Here is a 22,660-nt window from a genome sequence, read left to right on the forward strand (position 1 = left end):
TCCTGCAGCAGCTCCTGCTGCAGCTCCTGCTGCAGCTCCTGCTGCTGCTCCTGCTGCAGCTCCTGCTGCTGCTCCTGCTGCAGCTCCTGCTTCTGCTCCTGCTAAAGCTCCTGCTCCTGCTGCAACCCGGCTGCCCCGACCCGGGCCTCCCTCTGTCCCCGCCTCGGGCTCTGTCTGGCTGCCTGTCGCTCTGTCTGTCCGGCTCAAATTATTAGCGCGGTTCTTAGAAATAGGCTGGACGCTGTGCACCCGCTGCCCGGCTGCTGAGGAGGAGGAGGAGGAGGAGGAGGAGGAGGAGGATGAGGTCATGGACAGCTCCCAGAAATAATGCACCACTGCCGGATCTCCCCCACCATGCTCCTCCTGCACACGCATGCACATGATGATAATAATAATGTTGGTATTTTGTTAAGCGCTTACTACGTGCCGAGCACTGTTCTAAGCGCCGGGGTAGATACAGGGTAATCAGGTGGCCCCACATGAGGCTCACGGTTAATCCCCATTTTACAGAGGAGGTAACTGAGGCACAGTGAAGTGACTTGCCCACGGTCACACAGCTGACAAGTGGCAGAGCGGGATTCGAACCCATGACCTCTGACTCCCAAGCCCGGGCTCTTTCCGCTGAGCCACGGCGCGGGCAGGGCATGGGCCCGTCGGGAAGGATGCGGGTCGCCCCTCCCGCACACGCAGGCACATGCATGTGCGGGGCATCGGCCCGTCGGGAAGGATGTGATAATGTTGGTATCTGTTAAGCGCCTACTATGTGCGGAGCACCGTTCTAACCGCTGAATAACGTTGGTATCTGTTAAGCGCCTACTATGTGCGGAGCACCGTTCTAAGCGCTGAATAACGTTGGTATCTGTTAAGCGCTTACTGTGTGCGGAGCACCGTTCTAAGCGCCGGGGGAGATACAGGGTCATCGGGTCGTCCCACGGGAGGCTCACAGTTAATCCCCATTTGACAGATGAGGTAACAGGCACAGAGAAGTGAAGTGACTCGCCCACAGTCACCCAGCTGACAGGTGGCAGAGCCGGGAGTCGAACCCACGACCTCTGACTCCCAAGCCCCGGCTCTTTCCACCGAGTCGAATAGCCGAGCAGGTGGAGATGCTCTCTGTCCAGCAGGCGGAGGAAATTGGGGGGGGGGAGGGGGGCCTGTCCCAAATGTGGAGAAGAGGAGGAGGTACCTTTGCGGGGTACGCTCCTCACCCCTTCACTCATAACACTACGGCGTTTCTCAGGTGCTTACTTTGTGCCTGACACTGTACTGAGCGCTGGGGTGGATACACGCAAATCGGGATGGACGCAGTCCCTGTCCCACATAGGGCTCACAGTCTTCATCCCCGTTTTACTCATTGGGAAAGTGAGCGAGGAGAAGTGACTCGCCCAGTCACAGAGCAATCGAGCAGGGTGGCGTAGTGGGTAGAGCGCATGGGTTCTAATCCCCGCTCCGCCACTTGACGATGGTATCCGTTTAGTAAGTGCTTACTACGTGCCAAGCACTGTTCTGAACGCTGGGATAGATTCAAGGCCATCGGGTTGCCCCACGTGGGGCTCACGGTCTTCATCCCCATTTTAATAATAATAATAATAATAATGATGATGATGATGGCATTTGTTAAGCGCTTACTATGTGCGAAGCTCTGTGCTAAGCGCTGGGGAAGATACGAGGCGATCAGGTTGTCCCACGTGGGGCTCACCATCTTAATGCCCGTTTTACAGATGAGGTAACTGAGGTACAGAGAACTGAAGTGACTTGCCCAAAGTCACACAGCCGACAGGCGGCAGAGCCGGGATTTGAACCCCCGATCTCTGACTCCCCGGCCCGGGCTCTTTCCACTGAGCCGCCCTGCTTCTCTGTGACCGCTTGTCTGCTGTGTGACCTTGGGCAAGTCACTTCACTTCTCTGGGCCTCAGTTATCTCATCTGTAAAATGGAGGTTGAGCCTATGAGCCCCACTCGAGACGGGGACTGTGTGCAACGTGATTTACTTGTGTCCACCCCAGCATTTAGTAGAGTGTGTGGCACATAATAAGTGCTTAACAAATACCATCATTATTAGGCGGAGGAGCCAGGGTTAGAACCCATGACCTTCTAACTCCTCGCTCTACCCGTTACGCCATTCTGCTTCCCTACCTGATGGAGACGTAATCGGCAAGACCAATCAAGAGATCAAGCTCAGAACAGTGCTTGGCATATAGTACACACTTAACAAATACCATCATTGATATTAAAGCGATGTCCATACCGTATTTTGGCTCAAGATGGAAAAAAAAAAGAATTCCTAGAACCACAGTAGAAAATATCGTTGGCCCTTTCTAGTGGAATAAAACATTATTAAATATTTAATTTTATTTCAGAGCACTCTATTCATCATTTGTCTCCGCTGCTGAATGATGCTGAGTGTAGGCAATTTTGTTCAAAGATGTTTTCCTCCTAACTATTCTTTGTCACCTCTTCAAAAGGTCAAGATTTGCATTCCAGATTTTTTCCGTTATTCAGAGCGGAAGCTCCGAATCATTTTTTCTTTTTTTCTGGAATTCCAAAAACCAAAGTCAAACATTAAGAGGAAATTTCTGTGTCAACTTGCGAAGATGAACCGCTGTGGAACCATAACAAAAAAGCTAGCTCACCGTTTTGGAGGTGAGATGATTAAGTTTATCATTATTTTGGTGTCCAGACACTGACCAAGTTAACTGTCAGAGCAACTGAGAGTTGCTGGAAACTGCTCTAGGATGTAAACTCATTATGGGCAGGGAGCGAACCTGCTAATTCTGTTGCATTGTACTCTTCAAAACACTTAGTACAGTGTTCTGCACGTAGTAAGCGCTCAATAAATACCCCTGATTGATTCTTAACATCAAAAGGCAAGATCAAATCACCAAGAAGTTGTGAAACGCCATCAGCCTTCTGACATCAAAATCACATGTAGAGAGAAACAGCGCGGAGTAGTGGATAAGGGCACAACCCTGGGAGTCAGAAGGTCATGGGTTCTAATCCCAGCTCTATCACTTGTCTGCTGTGTGACCTTGGCCAAGTCACTTCTCTGGGCCTCTGTTACCTCATCTGTAAAATGGGGATTGAGACTGGGAGCTCCACATGGGACAGGGACTGCATCCAACTCGATTTGCTCGTATCCATTCCATCGCTCAGGGCAGTGCTTGGCATAGAGTAAGTGCTTAAGAAATTCCATCATTACTATGCCCAGCAAGTCGGATTTATGGATTAGGATAAAAATTGAGGGTGGACAATTAGTGACAGGACACTGACCCAATCCTGAAAGAACAATGCCCCATAAATTCTCACATATGAATGAGTGCTCGAAGGCTCTGGATCGCCATCTCCATGGCGACACTGGGGAAGAAAGAGCTGACTGACTCAAAAGATGGTGCAGACCACTCACAACAGCGCTTAGTACAGTGCCTGGCAAATAGTAAGCATTTAATAAAGACCACAGTTCTCAGCATGTGGGGCCCTAACCAGTGCCCCAGATAGCCATTTGGCAAATCAGCCAGTCTTGGTGGGTGCCAAAAAAAGGGGGTTGTTCTCCCGGGGGTCCACGCTTCCACTGCGCCGATTCTTTCTGCAAGCAGGAGGTGGAAATCAACTAATCACTCAATCGTATTTATTGAGCACTTACTATGTGCAGAGCACTGTACTAAGCGCTTGGGAGAGACAATATGACAGAATTAGTGGACACGTTCCCTTCCCACGATGAGCTTACAGTCTAGAGGCTGTGTGACAGACATTGGGAGAGACAATATGACAGAATTAGTGGACACGTTCCCTTCCCACGATGAGCTTACAGTCTAGAGGCTGTGTGACAGACATTGGTATGAGTGAATAAGTATTTTAGGATACATAATTTAAAGGTAAGTACATAAGTGTTGCGGGTTAGGGGTGAGGAAAATATCAAATGTCCAAAGGTCACAGGTCAAAGTGCATAGATGCCCCCCTTCCGCCCTCCCCCGGCTTCTCCACCCCCGACCACGTTGGTCTGGGCCAGAGAGGGGCTGCAGAACTCAGCCCCATCCCCACTCCATGATCCCGTCCTCATGCTCGTCGCTAGCAGCTGCAGTCCGCCCCCTTCTCCCATTTTTATTTTTGAAGAGGGCCCCTCTCCCCCTCGTTGGCCCGAAGCCCTGGGCCGAGTGCCCGGGGGCTAACACGTGTGACATGGTATGCGGCCACCCTACTGCCTGTTGCCTGCTGAGCAGACCATTAGAACAAATTGGAAGGGAACCAAGTTGTGCCCGCAGCACTAACTCCAGGGCCAACCTGAGCACGTCCTTCTCTCTCACTCCAGTCACTCTCTCACTGAGTAGTCATGGCTGGACTGGGAAGGATTCGAGGCTAATCTGAAGAGAGTTGAAAGGAAGGAAGGAAGCAGAAGTTACCTCCTCTGTAAAATGGGGACTAAGACCGTGAGCCCCATGTGGGACATGGACTGCGTCCAACTGGATTAACTTGTATCTACCCCAGTGCTTAGTTCAGTGCTTAATAAGTGCTTGATAAATACCATTAAAAAAAAAAGAGCTTCACCTAAATTTGCCCTTCCCTTGTCCTACTCAGCAGTGCCTGCTTGGCATTCCAATCTATCACCCTCCGGGTGGGTATGGGTTAATATATTGGTATATTGTTATATCATCCCATCACCCTAGGTATGTGTATGGATTAACTGATGTGTTTGGGTTAGTATACTGGTATATTGTATTCTCCCAAGAACTCAGTACGGTGCTCTGAAAAGAGTAAGTGCTCAATAGATATGATTGATTAACTGCTAGGGTGACCTAGAGAAACATATGACGATTCCTATCATTTCTCCCTCATAAACCAGTTCCTTTTCCCATATTAAAATATCCAATAATTCAAAGCTAACAATGACTTTCAAATAATTTTTTTTTTAATTCCTTAAAATAAGATGCATGTTTTAAAGCACTTAATAGAGTGCTTTGCCCACAGTAGGTAGTTTATAATAGCTATTATTACTAGTACTGCTGAAATGATTTTCACATTTTTTGCTCAGAACTCTATTTCTTTAGTATTTTATTTGCAACCTAAAACTAATAAGGCATGTCTAATGATTAGCATAATGGATAAGTGAATCGTGATTTTTTGAGAAGCAGCATAGTCTGGTGGGAAAGAGCACAGGATTGGGAATCAGGAGGCCTGAGTTTTAATCCTGGCTCTGCCACTTGCCTGCTGTGTGACCTTGGGCAAGCCACTTAACTTTTCTACGCCTCCGTTCCTTCATCTGTAAAATGGGATCTCAGTATTTATTCTCCCTTCTCTTAACCTGTAAGCCCCATGTGGGTCAGGGACTGTGTCCTTCCTGATTATCTTGCATCTATCCCAGTGCTTAGTACAGTGCTCGACACAGAGTAAGCTCTTAACCTACACCATTATTACGATTATGATTATCTGCATGAAAAAATATGCGCACCTAGGAAAAAAATGTGCTTAGCTAAGTATTTTCTAAAGGAGAGATTAGAAAGAGGTTTCATTTACTTATAATAGATCTTGCTATTCCTTGTCCAAAGCACAAAAGAATAGAATTATAGTTTGAAGAAAAGTTCTTTTCTCATTAAGTACTTTTCGTTTGTAAATTCAGTGCAACCCTGCCAGTTGAAAGACACGATGTCCATATTAATGCTTTGGGAGTAGAATTTTGCCTGTTCAGTTTCAACTTAATGAACATATAGAGTCTTTGTAATGCAGTCAAGAGCCTAGTTCACTTTGAGCAAAGTACGGAAGCCGCGTGGGCTTAGTGGGAAAAGCACAGAACTGCTTTTCAAGGCAGTATGGCTTGGTGGACAGAGCATGGGCCTGGCAGTCTGAAGGTCATGGGCTCTAATTCCAGCTCCTCCACTTGTCTGCTGTGTGACCTTAGGCAAGCCGCTTAACTTCCCTGTGCCTCAGCTTCCTCATCTGTAAAATGAGGATTGAAACTGTGAGCCCCATGCAGGACAACCTGATTACCTTGTATCAACCCTAGTGCTTAGAACAGTGCTCAGCACATAGCGCTTAGCAAATACCATAATTATTATTATTAACTGGGAGTCGGTTGACCTGGGTTCTAATGTCGACTCTGCCACTGGTAATCTTGGGCAATCAACCCATCAATCCTATTTACTGAATGCTTACTGTGGGCAGAACTCTGTAGTAAGCTCTTGGGAGAGTACACTATGACAGAGTTGGTAGATCTGTTACCTGACCACAAGGAGCTTACAGTCTAGAGGAGGAGACAGGCATTAAAATAAATTATGGGGGTGTACTTTCCGTTCTTTTTTCCTCAAATAACACCCTCTGCCTTTCCAATTCTTTGTTCATTCCTTTCTTCCTCCCAGGAACTCCCACTTCAAATCTGACCCACCACTACCCTCCCCATACTTAAGGCCATTCTGAAACTTTTTCCTCTAGGGGACTGTCACCAATTAATTTCTCCTCTGCATAGCTCTATTGCCCCCAACTATCTCCTCAGCTCTTCTATGCCACTACCTGGACGGCTTTTTGTAGATCCTCTCATTTACGCACTCAATCGCCTACGTAATTCATTTCTTTCTTCTTCCTCCGATCTGAAAATGATTTTAGTGAGTTTGTCAAGGGTGCAAGATTGTAAATTATTTGAGGGCAGGGATCCTGCCTACTGTATTGGCCTCTCCCTTGTGGTTACTATAATTCTCTGAACACAAGTAGCTGCTCAGTAAATACTTCCGACGGACCGATATCCGTTCTCTGTCTTGCATTGTATGCCCCATCTTGATGTGATTATTTTGAATCAGATTGTTTAGTACAGTGATTTGGCATATAATAAAAAACACTTAAAAAGATTACTACATAGTTTTCTGCATTTATAATTTTGGCAGAGGCAAATTAGATTGTAAACCCTTGAGGTGAGGGATCAGCCTACTTAATCTAGCGTAACAACAATAATAATAATAATAAATGTGGTATTTCCTCACCCCAGGAATCTAATATTGCTGTAGCTCCTTCGGCTTCAAATAAACACATATTCGTGCACTGTTTCAATAATATTTTCCAACAGATTACGGGGCATCCTTTGTACATCAGTGATATATTTATACTGTGTATAAGCTTGATCTATTACACTGAATCAGCTTATTTAGAGTTATTTAGTAATCAGTAATTTAGTCTTTTAGTCCCTGCATATATTTTTGATAATAAGCAACGCTAACTAATCATTTAAGTATGACACGTTTTTGCCCCCAGGATAAAATTAATCATATACTTGCAGGTTTCACTGTCACCATATATGGTTATTTAGAACTTTTTCTTAGATATTATTGATTTATTTCATTAAGACTGATTGTGCCCTCTGAGTTCAGAAGCACACATTTGCTAGAGCAAAGGGAGAGGTAACTTCCAGTGCTTTTTTCTAGAAGTTTCGCTTCTCTCAGGATCCCTGACCACAAGGGGGTCACAGAGGGGGAGGTGACCAGGGAGACAGGGAGGGCAAAGGCAGCAGTAATCGTAATTGCGGTATTTGTTAAGTGCTTAGTATGTGTCAGCCACTGTACTAAGCACTGGTATGGATACAAACCAATCAAGCAAATTGCCCCCTCACTACTCTCCTACTACAACCCAACCTGCACACTTGGCTTCCCCAGGACTAACCTTCTCACTGTGCCTCGATTTCACCTCTCTTGCTGCTGACCCCTACTCCATATCCTGACTCAGCCCTGGAACACCCTCCCTCCTCAAATCCAACAGACAATTACTGTCCACCCTCTTCAAAGGCTTCCTGAAGGTACATCTCCTCCAAAAGGCTTTCCCAGACTAAGCACCCCCTTTCCTCTTCTCCCACTCCCTTCTGCTTCACCATTATTTACTCCCTTTGTTCATTCATTCATTCAATCATATTTATTGAGACTTACTGTGTGCAGAGCACTGTACTAAGTACTGGTGTGGATACGAGCAACTCAGGTCGGACACAGTTCCTGTCCCGCTTGGGGCTCACATTCACAATCCCCATTTTACTGTGTGCAGAGCACTGTACTAAGCACTTGGAAAGTACAATTCGGCACCAAATTGAGACAATCCCTACCCAACAACAGGCTCAGACTTGCCCAAAGTCACAAGGCAGACAAGAGGCAGAGCCGGGATTAGAAGCCATGACCTTCTGACTCCCAGGCCCTTGTTTTATCCACTACGCCATTCTGCTTCTCATGCTGCTTCTCTGAGCCTGGGCAGTGGTTCGGGACTCCAATAGAACCACACACTGATTCTACTGTGTCCCCGGGCTGGCCCTCGCATATAATGATTTAGAGCAATTGCTCCCAGCCGCACCCTTCAAGAGACCCTACTTCTCTCCCAGAACAAGACACCAAGTAAGGGTGGGACCAAATCAGCCCCCAGAACCAACAGCTCCCAGGCTCTCAGGAGAATCACTCAAGGAGCAGAAGCAGCGAAACCTAATGGAAAGATCCCAGTTCTAGGAGTCAGAGGACCTGCTTTCTAACCCCGGCTCTGCCACTTGCCTACTGCATGACCTTGGGTAAGTCCCTTAGCTTCTCCATACTTCAACTCTCTCATCTGCAAAATGGTGGTTCAGTGCCTGTTCTCCTCCCTACTTAGACTGCCTGCTCCGTGTGGGACCTATCTTGTATCTACCCCAGAGCGATTAATAGTCAATCATATTTACTGAGCATTTACTCTGGGCAGAGCGCTGTACTAAGAGTGTGGGCGAGTACAACACAACAATAAACAGACACATTTCCTGCCCACAACGAGCTTAGTCTAGAGGGATTAGTGCAGTGCTGGGCACACAGTAAGCACTTAAATATAATTATTATTATTATCGTTATTCTGCACCAAGTGAGAGGACCCACTCTTTAAGTCTTCCTCCTCTTCCTCCTCCTCCTCCTCCTCAGAAGTGATGATCTCACACCAGCAAGTACGTCCTGGGCGTCACACCCACCTAAGGATGGTCTTAAGTAAGGCTCTTTCTCCCAGAGGCACAATGCCATACTGTGGCTACTGATGGTTTCTCAGGTCACTTTCCAGATCAGTCTGGGACAAGCCGAGATAGTTGGAAGGGTATGGGAGGTTGAGAGGGTAAAGGGAAGAGTTTCTTTTTTTCTCTGTTATGGTTCCAGAGGATGTCCACTCCGTTGGGTTTGAAGCAGATTAGTGAGTCCATTATTTCATTACTCTACCCAATTCCTTTGAAATGCAAAGAGGCAAGTTGTTTGTGTTCTGTTTTCTTAACTTGCTCTCCTCTTATTAAAACATAAGTGGGTCAAAGGCTTCTGGCTTCAAACCTCAGCGATTCATTCGTTTTCTTTGGCTAAGATGGAATGGAGGGGAGAGTGGGTGGATTGAATGTTTTCATCTCAGCCCTTTAGTATGCTGGAAATATGTTTGCCCTCATTTACGACTCCCCAGAGAGATGTGGAGTTTGGAGTTTTGATTCTGACACCTGGATTTGACTACCTCTGCATGGGGTTAGAGATGGCAGGCTGATTAGCCAACACATCATTTTCCACCGAGAACTGTCGTCTTGGGGAAAACTAGTGATTTGGGCAGCAAGGGTGCCTCATCTACAGTTCCTTAGGCCATACATGGAAAACACAAGGAAGTCTTTCCACCTGGAGGATGCCTAAACTCCTCACCATTGGCTTTAAAGCCCTCCACCCATCACCCCCTCACTACTCTCCTACTACAACCCAACCTGCACACTTGGCTTCCCTAGGACTAACCTTCTCACTGTGCCTCGGATCTCACCTGTCTGGCTGCTGACCCCTACCCCATATCCTGACTCTGACCTGGAACACCCTCCCTCCTCAAATCCAACAGACAATTACTCTTTCCCCACTTCAAAGGCTTATTGAAGGTACATTTCCTCCAAGAGGCCTTCCCAGACTAAGCCCCCCCTTTCCTCTTTTTCCTCTTCTCCCACTCCCTCTGCTTCACCCTGATTTACTCCCTTTGTTCTTTCCCCGCCCCAGCGCCACAGTACTTATGTACATATCTGTAATTTATTTATTTGTACTGATGTCCGTCTCCCCCCTTATGGACTGTAAACTCCTTGTCAAAGGGGGTGGGGAGGATATGTCTGTTTATTGCTTTATTGTACTCTCCCAAGTGCTTAGTATGTGCTCTGCACACAGTAAGTGCTCAATAAATACAATTGAATTGAATCGAATTGAATAAATGATGTTCAACTAGAAAAGGCAGGCAGGTATTCAAAGCTGTTTCTTGACTTCAGGGAACATGTCTACCAACTCTGGTATACTGTATTCTCCCAAGCGCTTAGTACAGTGCTCTGCACACCGTAAGCGCTCAATAGATATGATAATAATAATAATAATGTTGGTATTTGTTAAGCGCTTCCTGTGTGCACAGCACTGTTCTAAGCACTGGGGTAGACACAGAGGAATCAGGTTGTCCCACGTGGGGCTCACGGTCTTAATCCCCATTTTACAGATGAGGTAACTGAGGCACAGAGAAGTGAAGAGACTTGCCCACAGTCACCCAGCTGACAAATGGCAGAGCTGGGATTCGAACTCATGACCCTGACTCCAAAGCCCGTGCTCTTTCCACTGAGCTTCTCTATGATTGACTGATTATCTTGGATACCTGCCCTCTTTGAGGCCTCCTATTTCTATAGGTTTCCATATTTCCAATCACTGCTTGAGGGAGAGCCTGAGACAGGAGCTTTCCACTTCAGAAACAAAAGTCCCTGAATTCTGTTCTATTTTTGAAAAGACTGGCTTTAATGGCTAGAATGTATGAATTTAAGATCTTGAAACAGGGATTGGGGTTTCATGTTGATTGCTGTATTGTATTCTCCCACCTCCAACAACTCTCCCCAAAACTACACATCGGCTACCTTCACCAACACACTCTGTTCTTTCTTCCCAAGCAAACCTGTCAACTGAACCTCATTTTCGACTCTCCTGCCTCCATCCACTCACACTCCTCCCTCAGCCTAGAACTCACCGACACCACTCGACAGACCACAAGCTTTCCCCAAATTAAAGCCCTTATAAAATCCCACGAGCCTTACTTAACTCCCAATTTCCAGGGGTCATATCAACCCAACATCCATCTCTATACTTATTCATACCTTTCCGCAGCAACGCTTGCATAAAGAAGCGTGATCAACTGTATGGTCTACTATTTGTTCTGATTATTGGATTCATAAATATTTTTAAGACAGTGTCTTCTGCTAGTGTGCAGACCCCTTCTGAACAGGAAATGATTCTCTTATTTCTGCTCTACTTTCCCAAGCATTAAAACAGTGTTTTGCCCCAAGTAGATGTTCAAAAATATTACTACTACTATTATTTTGAATCAAAGGACAATGAAATACACAAGGGGAAACATCCACCCATTGCATACTTATTACCTCAATTGGTGCTAAGTAAATGTGTGTACACTCTGTTTTCCAAAATCCTCATTGTCACTTCTGAAACTTCCCGGTTTTCTGATTCTAATATTAGTAATAAAAGAAATGGGCCACTGGGTTAGTCACTCAAAGGAACGAACCAGACAGAGAGTTAGGAGAGTTGATGGAGGAGATACCAGAAATAACATATTTTTAAAAGAAAGAAAATAAAACACATCTTTGTATTTCTGGGCAGATAAGGTAGGATTTACCAAGATTAGGAAAATTCTTAAAATTAAATTGAACTGCTGCAGCCAACCTCTTAGTAAAATATTTTAAAGGCAAATGAATAGTCTTTCCATCTTCTGGAGTCATATGGGAAGAACTCATTTGAAGAAATCAATCGCAGGCCCATAATACATGTATTCAGAATCAGGGAAAATAGTGTTGCTATGTCATTATATTAGCAGATGGATTATGTTAATTATCCCTGAGCTATTTTCTAGCCAAATTAATGTAGGAGACAGATGTCTACGGGTGTCCATAGCCACAGAAAGACTAAGCTCAAAATCACTCCTCTGGGAATATAGCAATGATAAGGAACTGCTAGCCAAATTTTCATCTCATCCACCATTCCACAAAATTCCTTTCTCACTCAAAGACTTCCTTTGAGAACTAAGAACCAAGAGAGCGAGATTAATGAAAAGCTAAGTACAAAGATGTAAGAACAGGGAGAGTTAAAAGTATATCAAATAGAGTAGTACTGCAGTAGCAACCATCATTATTGTACATTTCTTCCCTCACTTTTAGTTACATACTTCTTCCTGATATCCATGACATATATGGACAAATGCCAATAATATACATCATTAATATGTTATCATTGAATGTCATTAATGTATAATGGCATTAACTCACGTTTTTGGTGAGGAACTTAGATGCCGAAAAGTTAAAGGACTTAGAAAAACGAAACAGTGTGGCAGAATTGGGCCGTATTTCCTGATTCTACTTTGCATAGGATGCAAAGAAATATATACATTTCTTCTTTGCATCTTATATAGGTATATATATAAGATGTAATTATATATTTATACTATATATACATAGTTACAGTGGATATCAAGTGGTTAGAGAGCTTTGGACCAGCTCCAAATACTAGAATTATTTTATTTCTGGGTTGGTCAGTGACACCCTGTGACACTTTGAGAAAATTTCCATTCAGATTCTATTTCTCCAACAGTAAAATAGGGCTGAAAATACCCACCCTGCCCCCGCCCATTGTTGTGAGGACCAGTGATATTAATAATAATTATGGTACATGTTAAGTGCTTATTATGTGCCAAGCACTGTTCTAAGCACTGGGATAGATACAAGTTAATCAGATTGGACCCAGTCCCTGTCCCACATGGGGCTCACACTCATCTCCATTTTTACAGATGAGGTGACTGAGGCACAGAGAAGTTAAGTGACATGCCCAAGGTCACACAGCAGATACGATACCTTCCAGTGACACTCCTTGTGACCTGTATATTTTGTCCATTTATATATACACCCATTTGGGTCTGTTGTGGTAAAGGCAGAAATATCAATCATCAGCATCATTATCACCAACAGTATAAATTGAAGACCTGACCAATCTATCAGGGAGTGCCAATTTTGTTAATGCGTGCATATATTCATTAAGCATTTAGGGACATGCAGCAGGAGAAATTCCCAATTTCTGGCCCTAAAGGGAACAAGAGTAATGACTGTGGCATTAGTTAAGTGCTAAATGCTGGGATAGTACAAGATTATCAAGTCAGACATAGTTCCCATCCCAAATGGGACTCACAGTCTAAGAGCTCCAGTGGATGAATGAGGCACACAGAAGTTGAATGACTTGCTCAAAGACATAAGAAATGGCAGAGCTGGAAATAGAACCAATGTCTCCTGATTCCAGTCCTGTACTCTTTCCACTGGACCACAAAAAGAAGTTATAAATTGATGAAAACATCATCATCTAAAAAGTAGGAGAGTGGGTACTAGTAATAATAATAATGAGGATGATGGTATTTGTTAAGCACTTACATGTGCCGAGCACTGTTCTAAATTCTGGGGTAGATACAAGGTAATCGGGTCATCCCACGTGGTGCTCACAGTCTTAATCCTCATTTTACAGATGAGGGAACTGAAGCACAGAGAAGTGAAGTGACTTGCCCAAAGTCACACAGCTGACAAGTGGCAGAGCTGGGATTAGAATCCACGACCTCTGACTTCCAAGCCCATGCTCTTTCCACTAAGCCACTCTCCTTTCAATATTAATGACAAATAGTAAAATCTCTCTCCCCCTCTATCTCATAGTGTTGCTTTTTTGCCTCCGATTATGGTTGAACTTGTCCCCTTTCTTCTCTTCCCCATTCATTCAATCATATTTATTAAGCGCTTACTGTGTGCAGAGCACTGTACTAAGCACTTGGGAAAGTACAATACAACATGCTGCTGGGGAAGCCACATGGTGAGGCGGATAGAGCACGGGCCTGGGAGTCAGGGGTCATGGGTTCTAAGCCCAGATCTGCCACTTGTCTGCAGTGTGACCTTGGACAAGTCGCTTCACTTCTCTGTGCCTCAGTTGCCTCATCTGTAAAATGGGAATTGAGACTATAAGCCCCATGTGGGGCAGGGACTATGTCTAACCCAATTTGCTTGTATGCACCCCAGCGCTGAGTCAAGTGCCTAGCATGTGCTTAACAAATACTATTATTATTATTATTAGCAATAAAGAGACACCTTCCCCAGACTCTGGAAGCCCTGCCATCTTTCCTACTTTGAGCTCAGAAACATGGTCACTTTAGTAAAAAGGTCCACCTACTTTTTCCACAGTCATACAGTGAGTCACCAATATGAATCATTTACTCAGCCTTCTGAGCTATGATGATCCATCCATCCTAGATACTTTGGGTTGAATCCCAGAAGTGACAGATCCCATATGCTTTCCTGCCAGCCGAGGAAATTCAGACCCCCAAGCTGGTGAGAGCCAAAGAAAAACATAAGAGCAAACCTGTGGTCCTTTCCACCATTCCAAGTTCAACACGGCCACCCAACAAATTGGCTGCTGGCATCTTCCAAAACAAGGCAAGCCAGGCTCTTTCTCGACATAAGCACATAATCTCGTTGCTGGTGACAGTTCTCCTCATTCTACAATTTCCAATGAACCATTCTTCTTTCTCCCCAAAATGTGGATTCTGTTGAATGATGATGATAATAATAATCATTATTATTAGTTGTGGTATTAGTTAAGTGCTTACTGTGTGCCAAGCAATGTACTAAACCCAAGGATAGATTCAGTATAAACAGATAAAACAGAATTCCAGCCCCAGACACGGTTCTCAGCCTAAGGAGGAGAGAATAAAAATGGCATCATCTCATTTTTACAGATGAGGAAATTGAGGCACAGAGAAGTTAAATGATTTGTTCAAGATGACATGGCAGGCAATTGGTGAATCAGGGAGTAGAACCCAGGTCCTGACTCCCTCCCATGCTCTTTCCACTAGGTTATCCTGCCTCTTGATTGCCATTTTTAAGCTGCTAGCTAATGTGAAGTCACAAAAGCAATATAAAAGCAAAATCAAAATGTTGCACGCAAGCAACAGTCTCAAGAGCATGTCAAATGACCTCTTTGGTGATGCTGTTATCTTCAAGATCGATTATCTAGCATGACTAAATTATCCAGTTTAACAATTTCTTGGTGCCAAACTTAAATTTCTAGTTGGCGGTCATCTAAAGCAAATAGAGAAAGGGGGAAGGAAAAGGATAAAATTCAACTTAGAAGACCCTACGATCAGCATTCCAAATTAAAAAGCCACATGATTACATTTAGTGAATGTTTATCACGAGTGGAAATGATTTTAAAGTATTACCACGTCCTTTGTCTTCTTCCCTAAACTTCTACATCCCTCTGGGTGCTTTTTCTCTAAAAACCAGGGCAGGGTGATCAACTTGGTTTCCTTAGCAACCACCACCAGAGCCGCTTAACACATTCCTTTCCTCTCACTTCCAATTGTTTGGACTGCTTGGGTAATAGATATGCATTCTAAACGTTGACTCCTAATGCATTCCAGGAGATGGAGCCCAGTGAATGGGAATAATAATTGTGGTATTTGCTGAGTGCTTACTACTATGTGTCAAGCACTGTACTAAACCCTGGGATAGCTACAAGATCATCAAGCCCCACATGGTGTTCACAGTGTTAGTAGGAGGGAAAACAAGTATTGAATTCTGATTCTGCAGATGAGGGAACTGAAACACAGAGAAGTTGAGTGCCTTGCCCAAGGTTCAACAGCCAGTATGTGGCGAAACTGGGATTAAAACTCAAGTCTTCTGACTCCCAGCTCCACGCACTTTCCACTATGCCCTACTGCTTATCTGGTTCAGTGCTTGTAAACCAGTGCCGTAAACTGGTTCTGGTTGGTTCAGGGCTTGTTAACCAATTCATTCATTCAATCGTATTTACTGAGCGCTTCTTGTGTGCAGAACATTGTACTAAGCACTTGGGAGAGTATGATACAACAATAAACGGACGCATTCCCGACCCACAACGAGCTTACAGTCTAGAAGTGGGGAGACAGATATTAATAGAAAAGAATAAATTACAGATAGTGCTGTGGGCTGGGATGGGGGAAAAAGAAAGGGAGCAAATCAGGGTGACACACAAGGGAGTGGGAGAAGAGGATAGGGGCCTTAGTCAGGGAAGAGCTCTTGGAGGAGATGTGCCTTCAATAAGGCTTTAAAGGAAGGGAGAGAAAACTGATTGGGTCACCGTCTTTGCCAAAGTTTCAAGCCACGAATTTTCAACTTCAGAGGGCAATGTCCTGATCTTAATGAGATGGAGGGAGAGAGGAAAGGGAAGGGCTGGTGACATACAGGTCAGAGAAGAGATCCATGAAAGAACTGTGCAGTGCCACTCACTCATTCCAACCCCTATCAGATGTGTTTCTGCTGTGGCGACAGATGCGACAAATGAGTAGGTGAGTTGGAGTGCAGCATGTAATAATAGTGGTATTATTAAACTCTTTACTATGTGCCCAGAACTATACTAACGCCTGGAGTAGAGACAAAATTGGACAGAGTTCTTAACCCACATGAGGTTCCTTGTCAAAGTAGGAGAGAGAACAGATTCATTCATTCATTCAATAGTATTTATTGAGCGCTTACTATGTGCAGAGCACTGTACTAAGCGCTTGGGATGAACAAGTCGGCAACAGATAGAGACAGTCCCTGCCGTTTGACGGGCTTACAGTCTAATCGGGGGAGACGGACGACAAGAACAATGGCACTAAACAGCGTCAAGGGGAAGAACATCTCGTAAAAACAATGGCAACTAAATAGAATCAAGGCGATGTACAAATTCCTTAACAAAATAAATAGGGTAACAAAAATATATACAGTTGTTCCCACTTTACAGATGAGGAAACTAATGCCCGGAGAAGTTGGGTGACTTCCCCGAGGTCACACAACAGGTAAATGGATTAGCCCGCCCGCTCCTCTGCTCTTTTCACTAGGCCAAGCTACTTGCCACTCAGCATAGTGTAGCGGATAGAGCATCGGCCTGGGAGTCAGAAGGTCATGGATTCTATTTCCGGCCCCACCACTTGTCTGCTGTGTGGCCTTAGGCAAGTTACTTCACTTCTCTGAGCCTCAGTTACCTCATCTATAAAATGGAGATTAAAACTGTGAGCCCCAAGTGGGACAAGGACTATGTCCAACCTGATTTGCTTGTATCCACCTCAGCGCTTAATACAATGCCTGGCACATAGTAAATGCTTAAATACCACAATTATTATTATCGTTACTTACACAGATGTGTCCAACCCTATTTGTTTGTATTCACCCCAGCGCTTAGTACAGTCCCTGGTACATAGTAAGCATTTAGTGCTTGGCACGTAGTAAGCACTTAAATACCATAATATTAATAACAAATACCACAATTATCATTATTATTATTATTGTTAAGAGTGCTTTGGGGCTGGGAGGAAGGATGAATAAAGGGAGCAAGTCAGGATGCCACAGAAGGGAATGGGAGAAGAAGAAAGGAGGGCTTGGTCAGGGAAGACCTCTTGGAGGAGATGTGCCTTCAATAAGGTTTTGAAAATGGGGAGAGTAATTGTCTGACCAGAAAATTCAAACGGCATCCAACTGGAAACCATTCAAACCAGAATCTGGAACTTCTTTCACCAGTGCCCCTTTCTAGACTATTTCTGCTTTCCGCATTCACTTCTGCAAAGTAAGCTCAGCAGTCAGGTCACCTCCACAGCACCGTCATCAGCCGCTTATCTCGCCTTTTCTCATGCGGAGACTTTTTCATTAGCATTTGGGATCTTAATGGTTCAGGAGGCCCACAGAGGAGTTGTCTCCTTGTCTCCCTTTTCCTCCTCATTTGGTCCTGGAAATTCCCTGCTCTCAGCAGGACCGATTCTTGCTTTATTTAGAGGGCTGATGACTTGAGCTGGAGGATCTCATGGAAGAAAAAAAAATTCTGTTTCCTCTTATATCAAGTGAGGTTTGCATTTCTCAGTCCTTCCTCTCCATCTCCACTTCTGAAAGGCACTGTATCAGATCTAGATTGTGTGAGATTACCCCCTGAGGAAACAGGGTAAGAAAGCAAAAGGCTGTGGCATCACACTTCGCTCCAAGTGCAAAACGGTCGGAAAAGATTCGGAAAACTGCCAAGCCTGGGGGGTAGGGAGTGGGGAAGGTCATCCAGTGACTGGAAAGAGTAAAGGGGACATGCGGGGAGTCGAAGGCCAGACCGGAGAAATGGCAAGATGTTTTATCTCTCCAGAGCTGCCAGTGAGAAAGTTATTTGTATGAAAGGAAAATCAGTTTTCTTGGAATTCATTCATTCAATAGTATTGAGAGCTTACTATGTGCAGAGCACTGTATTAAGCGCTTGGAATGTACAAATCGGCAACAGATAGAGACAATCCCTGCTCATTGACTGGCTTACAGTCTAATGGGGGAGACAGACAGACAAAAACAATAGCAATAAATAGAATCAAGGGGATGTACATCTCATTAAAACAATAGCAGTAAAGAGAATCGAGGTGCTGTACATCTCATTAACAAGATAAATAGGGTAATAAAAATATAGACAATTGGGCAGATGAGCACAGTGCTGAGCGGAGGGGAAGGGAGAATCACTGAGCATTTCTATTTGGCACCCATTCTATCCACTGCCCTCTGCAACCATTTCAGTTTCTGAACTTCAACTTAAAGCAATATCACTTGTTTGTTAGTAAATGGGAAGTTTGTTTTTTATTTTCTCATTCCTCTCCACCACCACTTGCCCGTGTCTCCCCCTTCCCAAAAAAGTCCAGTGGTTGCCCATCCACCCCCATATCAAACAGAATTTCTTTATGGCAGGCTTTGAGGCATTCGGTCAGCTCGTCCTCTCCTAGTGGATAAAGTACAGGCCTGGAAGTCAGGCTCGGCTCGGCTCGGCTCGGCTCTGCCACTTGTCTGCTGTGTGACCTTAGGCAAGTCACTTCACATCTCTGTGCCTCAGTTACCTCATCTGTAAAATGGAGATTGAGACAGTGTGCCCACATAGGACAGGGAATGGTTCCAACTCGAGTTGCTTGGGTCCACCCCAGTACACAGTACAGTGCCTGGCACATAGTACGTGCTTAACAAATACTATTATGATGATGATGATGATTTTTGTAATCTCCCTCAGGGGTTAGAACTGTGCCTAGCACATAGCTCTTAGCAAATACCGTAAATAAAAAGAAAGAGGTGCCGTGTCATCCGCTAGAACCGTAATCAGTTCCTTTACACAGATGCTCAGCCCCCAAATCTTCATGCTTGCCCCCCGGCTTCATCAGTGATTTCGTAAGCCCGTCAATGGGCAGGGACTGTCTCTATCTGTTGCCAAGCGCTTAGTCCGGTGCTCAGCACATAGTAAGCGCTCAATAAATATAATCGAATAACGGAGACTCCATCACTGGGTCAAACCAATGATCGAATCCTACAGTGCTGGCTGGAGGAAGTTCCTTGCACCCATGCTAATGTTTAGAGGGTACACAGCTCCAACTTAATTGAGCAAAATGGGGGAAAGATTAATCAATTGATCGATCATATTTATTGAACATTTCCTGCGTGCAGGGCCCTAGACTAAGCGCTTGGGAGAGTATACTATAACAGAGTTGATAATAGTAATTATGGTATTTAGACTGAGCTCGCTGTGGGCAGGGAATGTGTCTGTTGTTATATCGGACTTACCCAAGCACTTAATACAGTGCTTTGCACACGGTAAGCGCTCAGTAAATACAATTGAATGGATGAATATCTGTTAAGCGCTTACTCTATGCCACTATGCCATGCTGCTTCTCGGGGGTTGATAGATACATTCCCCGCCCTCAACTATCTTGCAATCTAGAGGGGGAAAGGGAACTAAAGGAAACTGAAAGCTTAAGAACGTTTCACAGAAGGGACCTGAAATTATTTTCAGCTAAGGAGCAAGAAACTCTCCTGAGAGGCCTCTCCGTAGACCCAGAGGAATAACTAAGCAGACATCAAGTAGTGGCCACAGTAATGTTGGCAAGAACTTCCTTTCCATTCTTTGGAGCCAGGGTCAACCAGGTCAGTGCAATCCTTTGATTCATTTTAGCTCACTGGCCTAATAGGAGGAAATAGAAAGAGATAAAAGGAAATAGCGGTGAAGAATATTGTGTCAAGGAAGGGTTGGACCTGTACGGGAAATAGCTTAAATGAAAACTTCTGAAACCTAGGTTAGACATAATAAAGACACTTCTCAGAGGTAGTCTCCCAGTGGCAGTACTACCTTCGAATGGAAGGTCAGCTCTTTCGAAGCCTAAGGAAATGTCAAAACACATAAAAGAATTCCATCACCGGAGATGGCACCCTGGTAATTCACTGGTTGAACAGTTGGGATGCTGTGACCGTCTTTGTATAACTCTGAACAGCTTTCTGTGACTCTGCTGACCGTCAGAAAATCTTACTGGGACTTTTTAGCCTCTGACTTCAGGCCATAGTTTTTCCTACAGCAGGAGTGGAAGAGTTGATCTCGCAAATCGTGTATCACGGTCTTGGCAGGTTAATCTGATAGAATTAGTACCTCTCCATAAAGCAAGAATAGTTGGTTAAGCGGTGGACTTACCGAATTGAGCAGATCTTGAGAAGCAGCATGGTCTAGTGGAAAGAGCAGGACCTGGGAGTCAGAGGACCTGGGTTCTAATCCCAGCTCTGCCACTCACCTGCTGCGTGACCTTAGGCAAGTCGCTTAACTTCTCTGAGCCTCAGTTTCCTCAACTACAAAATGGGGATTAAATACCTATTCTCCCCTCCTACTTAGGCTGTGAGCCCCATGTGGGGTAGAGACTGTGTCCAACCAGATTAACTTGTATCTATCCCAGAGTTTAGAAGAGTGCTCAACACACAGTAAGTGCTTAACACATACCATCATCATCATCATCTTGAAGTCAGCTATATCATTTCCAAACCCGTGGCTCAAAGCCAAACTTTGTAAAGGTGGATGAGATGTTCACCTCCTCCAAGGGGCCTTCCCAGACTGAGCCCCCCCTTTCCATCTCCTCCCCCTTCCCTGCCCCTCCCTCCACCCTCTGCTCTTCCCTCTTCCCCTCCCCTCAGCACTGTGCTCATTTGTATATATTATTTGCTACCCTATTAATTTTGTTAATGAGGTGCACATCCCCTGGATTCTATTTATCTTGATGATGTTGTCTTGTTTTTGTTTAGTTCTGCTTTGCTTTGCTGTCGGTCTCCCCCGTTTAGACTGTGAGCCCATCACTGGGCAGGGATTGTCTCTATCTGTTGCCGAATTGAACATTCCAAGCACTTAGTACAATGCTCTGTACATAGTAAGCGCTCAATAAATACTACTGAATGAATGTTTAAAACTCTTTTACTCCAAACAACTTGGTCTCATCAGGAAAGCCCTTTCTCCCTTTTAAAGAGGTCTTGGCTATAGAGCTTGTTTGGCTAAGTGACAAAGATTACAGTGATATCAAATCAGCCTAGGAGGAGAAGGAAAACAATGCAAGTGAAATTCCAGGGCTATCAACAGCCTCCTTACCCATAGATAAGGTTCTGAGCCCCTGGATGCTTTATCACTTTCATTTTAACCCCATAGTTCTCCTATAAAATGATGATGTCAGTCAGAGGCTTTGGCACTGCATATTCTTTCTTCTTACAGAGGCATTGCACTCTCTCAAGTGCTTAATGCAGTTCTCCATGCACAGTAAGGGCTCAATAAATATCATTGATTAATTGATATTTGCAGGGCTGGATTAGGGGGCACTGGCTAGAATCAGAACTGGATTGGTGTGTGTGTTTTGTGGCAGAGGGAGGAGGGGGGATCCTCATGTCAGATTACCGGTGCCAAGGTACGTTCGATTGACTCAGGCCTTGATGAACCAACACCCACATCAAATTAATCAATCAATCAATCATATTTATTATATTTACAATTCATTCAATAGTATTTATTGAGTGCTTACTATGTGCAGAGCACTGTACTAAGCGCTTGGAAGGTACAATTCGGCAACAGATAGAGACAATCCCTGGCTGGACACAGTCCCCACAGTGTGCTCACAGTCTTAATTCCCATTTTACATTTGAGGTATTTTAGGCATTGAGAAGTTAAGTAATTAGTCCAAGGTCACAAAGCAGGTACTTGGCAGATCAGAATTAGAACCCAGGACCTCTGACTCTCAGGCCAGTGCTCTTTCCCCTAGGCTCAGCTCTCCCCATTTCCAAAGTGCTTTTGAAATTCCACCTCCTCCAGGAGGCTCTCAGAACGATTACTATTATTCTTTGTCATACTATCCCAACTGTCATTCATTCATTCATTCCGGGCTCTCGTTATATCCCGGCTAGACTACCGTGTCAGCCTTCTCTCTGACCTCCCTTCCTCCTCTCTCGCCCCGCTCCGGTCTATTCTTCACTCCGCTGCCCGGCTCATCTTCCTGCAGAAACGATCTGGGCATGTCACTCCCCTTCTTAAACAACTCCAGTGGTTGCCTATCGACCTCCGCTCCAAACAAAAACTCCTCACTCTAGGCTTCGAGGCTCTCCATCACCTTGCCCCTTCCTACCTCTCCTCCCTTCTCTCTTTCTACCACCCACCCCGCACGCTCCGCTCCTCTGCCGCCCACCTCCTCGCCGTCCCTCGGTCTCGCCTATCCCGCCGTCGACCCCCGGGTCACGTCCTCCCGCGGTCCCAGAACGCCCTCCCTCCTCACCTCCGCCAAACTGATTCTCTTTCCCTCTTCAAAACCTTACTTAAAAATCACCT

The 22,660-nt window shown here is 44.9% G+C and overlaps 1 long non-coding RNA gene across 2 annotated transcripts; it reads right to left on the reverse strand.

Annotated features, from left to right (window-relative positions):
* Window positions 1–2,336: 2,336 nt before the first annotated feature.
* On the reverse strand, window positions 2,337–15,378 carry LOC114815498. 2 transcript variants are annotated; one of them, XR_005660636.1, is made up of 4 exons: window positions 15,246–15,378; window positions 14,387–14,570; window positions 11,371–11,454; window positions 2,337–2,533 (listed from the first exon to the last, which is right to left on the reverse strand). It is a non-coding gene; the product is annotated as an uncharacterized LOC114815498 (long non-coding RNA). The 2 variants fall into 2 exon arrangements; XR_003763275.2 differs by lacking the exon at window positions 11,371–11,454 and having other exon boundaries at window positions 15,246–15,375.
* Between the last annotated feature and the right edge of the window lie 7,282 nt (window positions 15,379–22,660).

This window comes from Ornithorhynchus anatinus, chromosome 12 (genome assembly GCF_004115215.2).
Source record: "Ornithorhynchus anatinus isolate Pmale09 chromosome 12, mOrnAna1.pri.v4, whole genome shotgun sequence".
Lineage (NCBI taxonomy): Eukaryota > Metazoa > Chordata > Mammalia > Monotremata > Ornithorhynchidae > Ornithorhynchus > Ornithorhynchus anatinus.